At 48.9% G+C, this 13,065-nt stretch overlaps 1 long non-coding RNA gene across 1 annotated transcript in view; it reads left to right on the forward strand.

The window, feature by feature from the left end:
• Positions 1 to 9,014, forward strand: part of LOC125965175 (uncharacterized) — a 73,128-nt gene extending 64,114 nt beyond the window's left edge. Inside the window, exon 3 of the long non-coding RNA XR_007478759.1 lies at positions 8,312 to 9,014. This is a non-coding gene — a long non-coding RNA (uncharacterized LOC125965175). The remainder of the gene's footprint in view (positions 1 to 8,311) is intronic.
• Positions 9,015 to 13,065: the final 4,051 nt, after the last annotated feature.

Below are 13,065 nucleotides of genomic sequence, written 5' to 3' on the forward strand. Positions count from 1 at the left end.
TGGAAAGATTTGGATAATGAAAATGCTATTTATCAAAACGGCGGCCCACGTAGATGCCAAATTTACAGCATTTAATGCAGTCACCAGCCTACGTGTGTCCCCTTAATATTCCAGCCTGCTTCCCCAGCCTCCCCGCTGAAGATGCCAGGAATGGTAAGATCAAAAGAAAGAGAGACTGCCTGAAGTTGGAATCGTGAGTCATTGTAGCGTGAAGCCAGAGGGTCATAAGGGAGTGGCACTTTGCTGGTGATCCTGCCAGAGGGTCTTTCCAGCACCACTGACTCACATTTTCTGGGGAGCTTCCTTCCTTCCAGTAGGGATGGAGGTGTGGGTTTCAATGTTGGGAGGCAGGGCAGGCTTTGAGGAATGGGACCTGCAACCACCTCCAACCTTATGCCACAAAAGGTAGGTCAAGCTTACCACTGGATTTTCATAACTGGAATAGAAGGTGATGAGAAGAAAGTAGCATTAAGAAAGCCTTGAGGGGGACTTCCCTGGTGGCACAGTGGTTAGGAATCCGCCTGTCAATGCAGGGGACACGGGTTTGAACCCTGGTCCAGGAAGATCCCACATGCCGCAGAGCAACTAAGCCTGCGAGCCACAGCTACTGAAGCCCGTGCGCCTAGAGGCCCTGCTCCGCAACAAGAGAAGCCACCGCAGTGAGAAGCCTGAGCACCGCAATGAAGAGTAGCCCCTGCTTGCCGCAACTAGAGATAACCCGCGTGCAGCAACGCAGACCCAACGCGGCCAAAAATAAATAATAAATAAATAAATTTATTAAAAGAAAGCATTTAAGTAGCTATCTGGTAAGACTTCCTATTAAGGTACCCAAAGAGACTGAGCAATTATTAAATTAGCCATGACTTTTGGTTTCTTCATTTGCTAAGTTGGGATAAGAATACCTATCTTGAAGGTATTTATGATGATGATTTTTTAAAAGGTAATGTATCTGAAGGCACCTAGCACAGTGGTTGGTACATAATATACACCTAATATTTGTTACTTGAATCTGGATCTGAATCCTAGAGAAGGGAGGAAGACTTCTCAAAGAAGATGAACTCCCATAGCTGGACTATGTCAACTCCTAAGAATATTTTGGCCAATAGGTTACTGCCTTTCAGTGACCCCCCTCATGGACAGTCCATCTTGCAAATGGCTCTTCTGATATTGACTTTGAAAACATAATGATTACCCTGAGCTCCTTTTGGAAACATAAAAGACATAGTGCAAAGAGATCAGAGCCTTCCTCAGATTGCACGATTTGCTTGTGCCAAGAGCCAGGAGGTCTCCTGGGCCCTTAGCACTGAGCCCTGGACATGAGCTACGGTTTCTGAGCAGGCGGGAGAAAATAAAAGCCCAGTATTTTGTCAATAAGTGTCTCAACTCTGTATTGCTAAGTGTATTCTTTCTACTTCCCCATTCCTTTCTTACATTAAAAGGTGAGAGGGCAGAGATTCTCCACCTCCACTAAGGACAAAATAGCAGAGAACAGGCTGACACTATGATTGTGAGGGTATAAGGTAGACGTTGGCAAGAACTTCCAAACAGAAAAGAAGGGATTAAAATTGGCATGCATAGCTGGGGCCGACCCTAGGTTCTTTTTCAGGCACCTGTAAGAATGCGAGAGGCTACCAGCTACTGTCTACATAAAGCGTCTCAGAAGATCACCTTGTAAGATTTCTTCCAGATTCCCTGGAGACTAGCGGGGAAGCAGCTGTCATACTTAACTTAAGAAGCTGCTGACTGTGGTCGGTGTCAGAGGCAGTCCCTTAAAAGGGTACGTTTCATCTCTGCTGCCATTTAGTAAAGGAAGGCACTGGGCTGGGAGATTCACTTGACAAGCCGGGTCAGGAAAGTGGCAGTGTTGATCCCAGGTGGCCAGAAAGCCTCCCAGTTGAAGGTAAACAGAAATGGAGATAGATCAAGGGGTGAGAGGTCACTGCATTAGGAGGCTGATGAGACCAGTTGTCTTCTGGGGTGTCTGGAGGCGGGGAGGCTGTTGTGATTGGCCTCAGCCTCAGGATCGGGGGAGGGGTGAGGGGGGCAAAGGACAAGTGCAGGAGGATGGAGGAAGGAGACCCCAGAAAGAGTGGGAAAGGGGCATCTCCAGCCCAGAAGCTATTTCTGCTTGTAGCACGGGTACTGCTAGCTTTGGGCAGGTACGCCTTGTGCTGCAATTGTGCCAAATGGAGTTGAGTGGTTGGCTAAAAAAAAAAACAACTCCACGTACTCATTTGCATGTTGTTTTGCATCTCATTTGCATACTATTCACTTAATGTCATATGCACACAACTTCCCAGCTCTTGCTTCTTCCCCTCCCCAACCACCACGAAGCTCCTGCATCTCCTTCCTTTCTCAACACCTCTGTTCCCATTTTTTCTCCCCAATTTGTACCCTTCTTCCTTCAAAGTGGTAAGTAGAGCACAGGCTTTGGAGCTGGGTAGACCTGCCCTCTAACACAGCATCCTCTATTTATCTACCTTTAGAGCTTCGGCAAATCTGTAATCTCTCCTACTCTCATCTGTAAAATGGGAACCGTTAACACCTACATCTCAGAGCTGTTGCAAAGAATGAATTTAATAAGGTCAGCAAAAAAGCAGCTGGCCCTACGGTAGGAACCTGACAGTTTATTGATGCCCTTCACATCAAGTCAGGAAAATTTTAAGGCTCTGGAATCCCTACTTGGTGTTTTCCTTGGAATTTACGGATAAGCTGGTTGCTTCTTCAAGATCTCTTCTTTCTTGGTCACGTGTCCAAGCTGCATATAGAGCCCGGGCAACGGAAGGAGAAACAGTGTGAGCACCGGTGCCCTTTCTGGGATTTTCCAGCATCCTCTAAGTGAGGACTTTCTCATTTGTCTTCCCCAGAGCCCAAAGCCGAGAATGCCCTGGTTGCTAATCCCCCGGCGGGCTTGCTTCCTCTGCATCTGCTCTCCAAGCCTCACATCAGCTTGATCCCCAAAGCCGGAGGGCACATCCCCAAATCCCCGGCTCTACCGGTGTCCCTAATCAGGCCACCTGTCCCACATGAAGATGCCTGGGTCAGCTCCTGAGAGCCTCTCGCCTCTTTATCCAAACAGCATCCTGGCTTCTCTTCAGGCATTAGATTCCAAGTTTATATTTTGCGAGATGCATAGTGAAGAGAGAACGATTCAATCTCCCCTCTGCATCCTGAGGAGTCCCTTCTGTGAAACTCCCTACAAATCCTCATCACTTTCAGTCAGCCATTTCTGTTTCACCTTTCTCTCCAAAGTGAGGACGAGGGGTTCAATTGTAAAGTAATAAGAAGAACTAACACTCGGGTAGCATTTACCATGTGTCAACACTGTTCTAAGTGTTCTGTGGATATTGTCTCATTTAATCCCCACGACAACCCTATGGAGTCACTATCATTATTATCTCCATTTTATAGATGAGATGACAGCTTGTTCTGCAAGGGAGGGTGGAGCCAGGATTCTAATCTGGGCAGTCAGCTCCAAAGTCCATTCTCTTGACTGTTCGTTATAATCAATCAACAATATGGGAGATGTGTGCAGAACGAAAAGTAATTCTTGATACTTTTTCCAAATTTTTGGAATCAGAAAGAGCAGACTCTTGTTGTAGTAAGTGAGATTAGGTAAGACATCAGGTAGAACTACCTGTTTCAAAGAGTTAACAGTGGGGCCAACACCATCATATGTGTGGGCTACATGGTACCAGATGGTGGCTCTCTTGGAGTCTCTGAAAACCTTGTGTTTGTAAGCATGGAGGAGGGGTGGTATCTATTGAGTGAGATGTTGAGGTTGAGGAGAGGATTAGGGACTGCTGAAAGGTGACCAGAGAATCAATCAGTCAGTCAATCAGTGGATTAATCAATATTTGTTGAGTATTCAGTAGAAGGTACTTAAGTAAAAACTCGCTAAGAATCACTTCTGTGCAAAGCCCTGTGCTAGGCACAGAGGATGGATGCGCCGGGTCACTTATTGGGTCCTTTCTGGGTTCAGAAGACCATAAAGCCTCATTGTTTGGACACACAGGGCAGATTCCACTGCCTTTTCTTTGCACTCTGGTTTATGCCATCATGTGGTCCAGATCTCTGTCCACACCTGCTCAGGACCAAAAGCCCCTGCCCCTGGGCTGGGACAGCCCACATGCTCTGGAATCTCTCCAAACCTGCTCCCAGAACTCTGCCCCAGAGGGTTTGCCTGGAACTATGTCACTGATTCGCTGGCCTGTGAAGACTTCTTCCTCCGAGGGCAGCCCTGAATCTTGTCTAGTTGGTTCCTAGGAGGGTGGAGCATCAGTTCTTTCTTTTTTTTAAATTAATTAATTTATTTTATTTTTGGCTGTGTTCGGTCTTCGTTGCTGCGCACGGGCTTTCTCTAGTTGCGGTGAGCGGGGGCTACTCTTTGCTGCGGTGCACGGGCTTCTCATTGCGGTGGCTTCTCTTGTTGTGGAGCACGGGCTCTAGGAGTGTGGGCTTCAGTAGTTGTGGCCCGCGGGCTCAGTAGTTGTGGCTCGCAGGCCCAGTAGTTGTGGCGCACGGGCTCAGTTGTTCTGATGCATGTGGGATCTTCCTGGACCAGGGCTCGAACCCGTGGCCCCTGAATTGGTAGGCAGATTCTTAACCACTGCACCACCAGGGAAGTCCCAAGTTCTTTCTGATCCTATCATCTGATCATAAGTTTGCAGGGGAGTCGCTCATTCACTTGGCCATTGAGTCACATATTCTACAAACAGTTATTAATAATCTCGTATGTGACAAGCCCTGTGCTGGAGCCCAGGAATGTAGGGATCAAAGAATTCTGTCTGTTCCTGCTCCCCAGAGCTTACTGTTAGCCAGGGAGACAGACAACTTCAGAATAGGTTGTACCATATCCCTGAGATCTATCCTGGGTTAGGGGGACAAGCTCAAAAATCTGTCCCTTTATCAAGGTCCCTCACTGATGCTGTATTTTTAGTTTGGCTGCATTTGCCATCCATCGTGCTAATTAATTAATTAATTAATTGCATTTTATTTTATATTCTGGGAGTTTGGGTGTTTTGAAGGCAAATGCAAATGTATGCAAATAAGCACACAAATTTATGCAACGACAACATGGAAATTTGTCCCCAGATTTCCTGGGAAAAAAATCTGGAGGCCTTAGCCAGTCCCTCAGCAGGCTGCCTGTCCCCAGGCCTGTCCTATCTTCCCTTTTGTTTGGGTTCTTAATCTGCGCTGGGCTCCCTGCCTGGCCACCCTGAGGTCAGTAATGCAGGTGGGCAGGCGGCAGCCTGGCTATCCATTATCCCGAAACCTCTCAGCTTCCCGAGCCACCAAAAAACTCTCCCTGTAATCGGCTTTCATTTGAAACAGTCAAGAGATTTCCTACCACTTTCCCCTCTGACCGGGTCTCGTAGACCACCCAGATGCTGAGTTTCAGGCTTAGAGCTTGGTTTGACTAAGGTATTTAATGGAAGCGGTTGGCAATGTCCGCTTGCTCTTATTGAAAAATAAATTCAAACCATTTTATTGACCATCTTCTGTGCGCAGAGCCTTGGTTTCCCCCAGGGGGCTGGGGGATGATGTTTAAGGCTGGGGAAGGTCAGCGTTGGGAGGGTTGCAGAGACACTTTGGCTTTGCGAGGTAAGGCTGCCCAGTGGGTGTCACAGTGATAAACAGCCTGTCTCCTGCTCTGGACAGGAAACCTCATGGAAGCAGCATGTTGGGAGGAGAGGCTGTGAGGACAGAGGCTGATGGGGACAGCACCAGAGGAGGATCGGCTTCTTCAACCTGCAGAGTGTCAACGGGTAGTCTGGCTCCGCAGAGACCGAGAGTAATGGGAACTTGACGAAGCAGGCTCAGTGCAGCCAGGGTTGGAAAGGACAGCGGGAGGAAGGCTGGCCCGAGGGATGAGCTGATTACCTCCTCATCTACGCCCCTGTCACCAGGAGAGGGAGGACGTGGCACTACGGCCAGGTCTTTGCTTGGGCACACGTAATCTCGAATGCCATCAACTGATCAAGTGTGGCCAGACCCTCGTGAAAATGTGTAAGCTGAAGGGTGCCTGAAGGATTTGACTTAGACTGAAAGTGAAGAACTTGCAGAGGGTGGGCATACTGAGACACTAAGAACAGGTGACTAAGAGAGGATGTGAAATCTCCTTTTCTTGGAGAGCCTTTCAAACAAGTTCAGAACCCACTTTTTTGTGTGGAAGAGGAGGCACAGTTCTGTCTGGAGGCAGGGGAACGGACTAGATGACTTCTGGCAGTCCAGGGAGGCTAAGGGTAGATCTACCGCAGTCGATACACATCCGGCATCAACTTGCTGCCCAGGTCTGGCCATCCCCAGGGACACAGAGTTTAGTCTCTCTCGTTCTCTTTCCCTCCCTCCTTACTATGATTGTCTCAACAGCTCAGTGGGTCAAACTATCCCCTCCAGTGTGAGTTGGAGCCCCGTTTCATCCGCTCACTCATGCCATCTCCTTTCTGTGTGTGGATGCAGAACCTCTCCCGTCTCTGGGGGAGCTCCCCTTCAGGCCAGCCGTGCTGGGCAGCCTCGTTGCCATTCCAGCCAGAACCTGGAGCTCAGCCCTCTGGAGGGGCACAGGGCAGCGTTCTGGCAAGCAAGCATGTCAGAGCGGCTCTGGCGTTTCCCTAGAACAATTCAAATTGCTTTTTTTACACCTCACTGCACTATGCCAACCCTGATTCACATTATTTGTGCACTCGCTAAGTGTACATTATCTGATCCGTCACCCTGTAAAATGCTGCAACAGGAATCTGTGGCTCCTGTCTGCTGCTGACTGTGGGTCAGGCACAGGAGTCTCCGTACACATATTTTTGCAAAATGGGAAGGGAGGAATAAACCCAATGCCACCGACAATAATACCCCACTAGAGCCAGGGGCCAGGAGAGAAAGTGCATGACTCCTGCCCAGGTAACTTGGAGGCTCCTGGAAGAGACGGTTCAACCTGAAAGATCCAGCACCTTTCCTTCCCGTGGCCTCCTTTCTGTATCACATTATTTAACAGGAAGAGACAAAGCAGGAGGGGAAATAAGGCTTTGAACCTAGCTATGCAGATTTCCTCTGACTGGAGCTAACGGGTCTGGGGAGAGCTGGAGGCAAGAGGTAAAGTGAGGGTGGGCGTGTGCGGGTGGGCAAGAGGGACAACACTTCCTGTCCGCAGCTCCTCAGCTTCCCTCAGGGGTGAATAGGGCTCCCTGTCTCGCTCAGCCCAAGGTACTCGGCAAACTGATCAAAGACCCAAGTCCTTCCATTCTGGGTCAGCTTGAGGCTTTGCTAACCGGCTGCCAGGTTCTCCTACCAAGCCTTCAAGACAGCTTACCTCTAGGAAGCCCAAGCCTTTTAGAGTTATTAGAAAATGGATGGATTTACACAAACGAACCTATCTATGAAACAGAAAGAGACTCACAGACATAGAGAACAGACTTGTGGTTGCCAAAGGGGAGGGGGTTGGGGGGAGGGATGGAGTGGGAAGTTAGGTTAGCAGATGTAAGCTATTATATATGGAGTGGATAAACAGCAAGGTCCTGCTGTATAGCACAGGGAACTATATTCAATATCCTGTGATAAACCATAATGGAAAAGAATATTTAAAAAAGAAGATATATATATATATATACATATATATATATATAAAAAACTGAATCACTTTGTGGTACAGCAGAAATTAACACAACATTGTAAATCAACTATACTTCAACACACACACACACACACACACACACACACACACACACAAAGAAAATGGATGGATTCCTACTTTTGACCAGATACTCCACCCTTCCGCTCATTTCCCTTACAATCTGGGTGAATGGGACACTTTTTGGTTCCTAGAGATCACACTCTGTCCCAGATGGTCACTGGAACGTTGGTAATCCATCCCAGTTGAAGACCAGGGTCTGATTTCTCAATGGGAACAGCTAGGATCTTCTGTGGATGGACTGAGAGCCCCAGGTCACCTCTGAACGCGGATCCCTCTCTCTGCGTGGGCAACTTCAGGATCATCTTCACATTCAAGATGGTGACTCTCTCTGCAAGAGTCCGGGTTTCCTGCACCATCTCAGCCCTGAGTTTAATTCACCACCTGTCTATGGAGAGCACACAGGTACCTGAGCCTGTCCCAGGGCCTGTGGCGTGGAGGAAACAGAACAAGAAAAAGACTTGGTTCCTGCCCTGGGGTTGATTATGATCTGGTTGGATTGACAAATAGCTACCTTCCCCAGCTGTTCCTGATTTGGCTTCTGCCCCAGGGCTCCTGAAGGGCATTTTGCAGCAGTGAAGCCCAGGGGTTGCCCAGCTGAGATCCGCATTTTCTTCCTTTTGGCAGGTGCCAGCAGTTTCTACATGGGAGCTCACATCTCAGTAAAAACAAGAAATCTGATGCCTCACTGACAACGCATTTTCTCAACCTTCATTCTGGGGAAAGGCGACTTTGTGTTCCAGCTGCCATATTGTAGCTGCAACCCCTGATGCACCATCAATTAAAAACAGCCATAACTATGCATGGGAAAGAAGCCACAGATAATAGGCTTCCATTAGATTAAGTGGTTATATGAATAAAAAAATAAAACCTATACTTCGGCTAATTAAACTCACTCACCGTCTGATTAAGATGTGTCGTGAGACCGTGGAAAAGTACCAACCACTAACTGTAGGTAATCTGGCACAGGTGGGAATTAATAGTATATTCCCTGGCATGGAGATAATGGATCTCCGTAGAGGCTCCTCAGAGCCATTAATAAAATGGACAGTCCCCAAACAGCTGGTTCCTTATGCCGGGGTCAGGGCAGGCCGTGCTCCGAGTAAAAATAGCTTCTCAATTCCATTCCACCTACTGAGATCACCTGCTGAGGAGGAGCAGACACGCCGACCTCTTGAGATGCCATCAGATTTAAGGTTCCACTGCAGTTGTAGACCTGCGGTCTGGACCCAAGTGAGTGGAAGAGGAATTGTGACCCAACTGTGACCCAAGAATATGGAGTTAGGACCAGCTGCCCTGCCTTGTAGGGCTTTCTGTGCCAGACCAGAGTACTTCAAGGTAACTAGGAACCAAAGCAGTGGGTGTCTGGGAAGGTAGATGCCCATTCCTGGGAGCTGCACTCTGCAGGGGGTGGGGCTTGGGTTACCATGGGAACCAGGCCTAAACCCAGGTATAGGCCCAGAGGGGGCCCTGGTTGACACAGCCCATGGTTGCTGTTTTGGGGGCTGAGAATCCAGGGCAAACCCCAGAAATGACCTGGGAGAAGCAGCTGTGGGGAGAAAGATGAGGGTGTCCGCTGGGCGGGGAGCGAGGTGGGGCTCTGAGGGCCAGGAGCCGGCTGCTCAGAGCTCTCACAGACGGAGTGTGTCCGATGCCCGTTTAGCAGCTACTCTGGAGCCGTCTCTGCCCTTTGGAGCAGCTGCGAGGAGAGCATCCGGCCTTGCCTTCTAATTACCACTAATTGGGTAAATGCTGAGATGATCTCTCTCTCCCTTCCCCTTCACTCCCTCCCCCCACAAAGGCAACTGAGAGATACAGAGAGGTCACAAAGAGACTTTTCCAAATGGAGACAGGCAAGCATGACATGGTGTGAATACCAAGCAGCCACTGCCCCGGGGAAGGGAAGAGGAGAGAGGCTTCTGGGAGGCTCTGAGAGAGGAGGGCGGGGACATGGGGCTGGGGGGTGGGGTCTGAGGTCTGGGGGCTCAAGCCACTTCCCCAGCCTGGCTTCCTCTCGCCTCTCCTCTGGAGCAGCAGAGGTGTCTCGCTTAGGTGGGAGGTAACGCAGTCTGTCTTCTGGGGCTCCTTGAAGAGTCCTCCTCTCCGGATCCTTGAACTGGGTCTGTGTGTATGGGGTGGGTTCTTCTGGCAGTCCGGACGGCAGGGTAGGGGCCCTGGCCTGCTCAGGCTGTGTGCAGGGTCACTGTGAACACCAATGCCGAGCCCCCCAGGGCAGAAACGATAGTGCATCTCCTTTCCCTCAGGCTCTGGGTGGGAGCCATGCCTATGTAAGGACAGACCTAGAAGCTCGTGGATTTTCGGTTAGAGGTAATTAAGTTAGTTTCAAAAAAGGTTTTGTGTTTGTCTTCATTTTTATTTTTACTCGGGATCATATTTTTATCTTCCCCATAGCTTTGTAAAGCTGGGCGGTGACAAGGAAATGGCTATTCCATTTCACCGATGGAAAAACTGACGCCACGAGTGCCTGTTCATTTCCACTTCAGAACCAGGGCAAGCATCTGAATTGTCTGAAGTTCTATGAAATCTACTAAGAATCCATCATGTCCGGGAAAATACTGCTCTGGTTTTAAGTTAGGTGAGGAAAACCTGCTTGTTTCAAAAAATGTATTTGAATAGTACTGAAGGGTTTCAAGTAAAATGTTAATGTCTCAAGCCCATTCTCATCTCCTAGGTCCCACCAGTTATCCTTTGAGAAATTTCCCATTTCCGAATAAACGTGCATGTTTATCTCTCTCTATTTTTCTCTTTTCCACAAATTAAAAAGGTACTTTAATATTGTGTTACAACTTTATTTTTTCATTTGCCTGTTATAATTTTATTACTCTTTACAGTTTACAAAGTGCTTTTGTTCTCACATTAACCCATCAAGGTAAGTGGGATGAGCATTACTGTCTCCAGTTTTCAGACATGGAAACGGATTCAGAGAAGCAAAGTCGCCTGTCCGCTGTTAGGTAGCCGTCGATTGTCGGAGCCAGAACTTGAACGTGGGTTTCCTGGGTTCAGGTCCAGTGCTCTTGGCCCAAACAACAGCAGTGGCAAAGATGGACGCAGAACCTCATAATCATGAGAGCAAACACTCACAGAGCCCTACCGAGGGTGAGGGACTTCTCCATGTTCTCTGTACCTATTATATCATGAAAATCCCACGACTCTGTGAGATGAGCACCATTTTTACCATCCTCGATTCACAGAAAAGGAAAGCAAGTCACAGAGAACTTAAAGATAATGTGCTCAGGCTCACACCCCAAGCGACAAACCCCAGAGTTTGCCTCCAGAGTCCATTCTGCACGTCTACACCACACTGCCACTTAGTCTGTGCCGGATGCTGCTAGATGCTCTTGTATGTATGGTAGCTCATTTCATCCTCACCAAAACCCTGTATCAGTACTAATTAACATTGGACCATGCAACACCTTCACCCATGTCTCAAGCTCGGAAATAAGGAATCTCCCAACAGCACTGGGAAACTTCTAGGGCTATGTGGCCTACCTGGATACCAGATACATCCATCAAAAGCCCCGAAGGAACACCCAGGCAAATTTTACGGATACTAACAATAATACCCACTCTCACTGACTGAGTGCCAGCTCCTTCCCAGGTCTATGCTAGAGGCTTTCCATACACCTCTTTATTTCATAACGTGAAAGGGTTGTCATCCTCATAGTACAGGTGGAGAACCTAAGGCTCAGAGAGGTTCAGTAACTTTCCCAAGGCCACACAGTAAGTGAAAGGGCCAAGACTGAGCGCAGGTCTGTCTGATCCTGAAGACTGGCTTTGTTTCTGCTCAACCTATATCTTGTTTTCCGGACTGGTTGGGACTTCAGTATCTCTCTCCTTCCTATTCCAAGGCTTGGGAAAACACCAGGTGCCTGCCTGGGGAGGAGTAGTCAGTGTATGGCCCTGGCCTCTTCTATTCCAGAAGAATGACGGATCCTGCCAGCCTTTCAATGTGCTCCCTACTCTCCTGGAAACGCAGGCCCACAGGCTATCTGTGTTTATAGGCTGGCTTCGCTGGAGACCTTGCCAGGGTTTGAGCATCTCGCTTCCACTCTGAACCCTTAAGGCATTGGAAATGCATGTCCTGACACCGTGCATCGGCCCTGTATTACAACTTAGCATCTGCCTGGGCCCTTGGCATCTGCCCTTCTAGACTGGAGGTGCTGCAGCAGGCACAGCCCAAAGTATGCAGTCCAGCGTGTTGCAAATAATAGGTGCTCAATAAACGAGTCCTCCGGTACCACACCGACTTGAGTTTTCAGGGTCCGACTTTCCTAGGAGGCGCTCCGTGTGTGACAGATTCTTCGAAAGCAGTTTGCATTTAAGGTTCCAGCCTTAACTATTCTTCCTCCTCGTGGCCTGTGCGGGGAAGGGAGGCTTCACGCCAGCTCTCCCCTGCTGCTCCTGGATAGATGCTCGCCTGCTTCCCACCACGTTGCTGTCAGCACCCGACCATCCACTGCAGAGGGTTGCAGAGCTACACGTGAGGAGGGTCTGCTAAGAGCTGAAGGGTTCAGGCCAGGGACACTGCCATCATTTGAGTTTCCCAGCATTCTCGGAGCCAAAGGGTGTGAGGCGAGCAAAGCAAGACAGCCCAGAAATGCAAAGCCTGCCAGTGGTACCTCTGTGTAAATCAACGAACAAACGTGTGTGTGTATAGGTATATATCTCCCAAACACTGGTTTTTGAGGCAGAGTCCAGATGCAACTTTTCACCGGTTACACTGAGGAAGGGGAGGGCTAGGGTAGAGCTTAACCCCACCGGGGCAGACTCACTGCTATGAAATGTTCTGTAGCTGTGGGGGAGAGGCAGGCTGCTCCACTACCAGGGAGGGCTTTGAGGGGACATGGGAAGACTCCCCTGTGGGAGTCGTGAGCACCCTACCACCACCGCCAGCCCTGGCAACCACCACCTGCTTTCTGTCTCTGAACTGGACTGCTCCAGGACCTCCTGTAAGTGGGATCGCACAGTGTGTGTCCTTCTGTGTCTGGCTTATTTCACTCAGCATAATGTCCTCAAGGTCCATCCATGTCATAACACAAGTCGGAATTCCTATCATTCTCAAGACTGAGTAATATTCCATTGTATGTATAGATGATACTTTGTTTTTCAGTTCGTCCATCGATGGACACACAGGTGAAGTTTTAGACTCTGTGATGGCGTAGTTTCTTCTCTTTCCACGCATGCAGCCAATGGTCATCCGTTAACGTCTTTCTGTATTCAGTGAGCACACGTGGTGCAGCTTCAGTGTACCAGGATCTCTGATAAGATTATGAGAGAGATCGAACAACGTCCCTGCTCTCCACATGCTCACAGACCCAGCAGGGAGCTAGTTCCTTCATTAGGGTACAGCGAGGTCTGTG

Source organism: Orcinus orca, chromosome 8 (genome assembly GCF_937001465.1).
Source record: "Orcinus orca chromosome 8, mOrcOrc1.1, whole genome shotgun sequence".
Taxonomy (NCBI): Eukaryota; Metazoa; Chordata; class Mammalia; order Artiodactyla; family Delphinidae; genus Orcinus; species Orcinus orca.